Source organism: Chiloscyllium punctatum, chromosome 50 (assembly GCF_047496795.1).
Source record: "Chiloscyllium punctatum isolate Juve2018m chromosome 50, sChiPun1.3, whole genome shotgun sequence".
NCBI lineage: Eukaryota > Metazoa > Chordata > Chondrichthyes > Orectolobiformes > Hemiscylliidae > Chiloscyllium > Chiloscyllium punctatum.
Window position 1 is genome coordinate 22143261 of NC_092788.1, and position 1452 is coordinate 22144712.

The 1452-nt window shown below is 40.4% G+C and overlaps 1 non-coding gene across 1 annotated transcript; it reads left to right on the top strand.

Annotated features, from left to right (window-relative positions):
* The first annotated feature begins 235 nt into the window (after window positions 1-235).
* On the top strand, window positions 236-317 carry trnas-uga (transfer RNA serine (anticodon UGA)). The gene has a single exon. It is a non-coding gene; the product is annotated as a tRNA-Ser (tRNA).
* The last annotated feature ends 1135 nt before the right edge of the window (window positions 318-1452 follow it).

A 1452-nucleotide genomic window follows, 5' to 3' on the forward strand; every position in this document is an offset into this window, starting at 1 on the left:
CTTCGTGTGGGGTACATCCGTGACTCTATAATTCGACGAAGAATTATTTCCGCAACTCCAGCTGTGTCAGAATCTAGTTTGCGGTGAAAGCCTGTCAATCTGCTAAGGTAACGTTCGTCTGGGTCTCTGCAAAAGATTTGGCGAAATCTTTGGGTCTTGACAATTTGTTCTTCAAACAAATTGCGTATTTCATGAATTTAGTTCTTTTACTATGAAAATTGGCAATTTTGCTGCAGCTGTGATGGCCGAGAGGTGAAGGCGTTGCATTTGAAATTTAATGGGGTCTCTCTGCGCAGGTTCGAATCCTGCTCGCAGCGTTGAATCTTTCAAAAATCATTTATTCCTTTGCAGAATTTGGATTTCGTGGAGCTTGAGTTTTGCATTCAATCAAAAGTAAATTTTCAACTGTGAAGAATCCGAATTAATTTCAAGACGTCTAATTGAATAAATTATATGTCAAGGCACAAAAAGCCACCAACTTCCAACACGAATCAGTTTCAAAACATTTGTCGAACTCTCGTGAAATTTGAATGTTCGGGGTTGTGGGGGAGGGGGGGGGGGGGGAAATTAAGCAAAACAAGAAGCGATGCAATACATTTACCTGCAGGTGATGAGTTTTTTTTTAGGATCAGTTGAAAGTCAAGCTGAGAAGTTCAACCTAATTTACAGCTGACTCTCAAGGCCAATAATCTATTATATCAGCAGTCAATGAATTAGAAAAAGCAACTCCATGTGTGGAAAGGAACTCGACTGATCCAGGTTCCTGCCTTGAGGTGTGATAAGGTAAGGCGATATCAGTGGAGTAGAATTTTCTGGAAATATTAGAAATGGAATGTTAACGGTCTTCTGCTGTCCACATTCGTAAGAAATTGTGCATTAAGAACTGAATTTGAAAATTCACGATGAAAATCAGACTTAGCCCTCTGCTTGTGGTGTAGCATTGTTCAGAACAATAGGTTGCTGTTGAGGCTAAAATTGACCAAAATAATCGATGGGGATCTTATCCATGGGATTGGTGTGGAGAGCTCAGCTTCAAGAACCGAATGCCAATTATTCATCTTGGCTGTCTGAATTGCTTAGTTAAACATATTCCCAGTTTAATGTAAAAACCTTTGCGATCAGAGCTAGATGTTTTCATCTCAGCATGTTCCGATATGAGAAGACACTCCATGGCGTAGATGTGACTTAAATTTTGACTCTAACGTCAGAGATGTTGACACATTTCTGCCTCAAAACAGCACCACCATTGGTATCAAATCAAACTGAACAAAGGACGAGTTCCCTTAGACATTTCCTTTCTGCAGACTCTGCCAATGGACAGTTCAGGCCCGATGTAGGAATAGGGCGTGGTGACATCTGTTCATATGTGGATCACTTCATTCTTGCTCACGCTCCATAAACCGTAAGTCATTTTGAACTTCTTAGCCATCACCATGATAAGTGGTACATAAT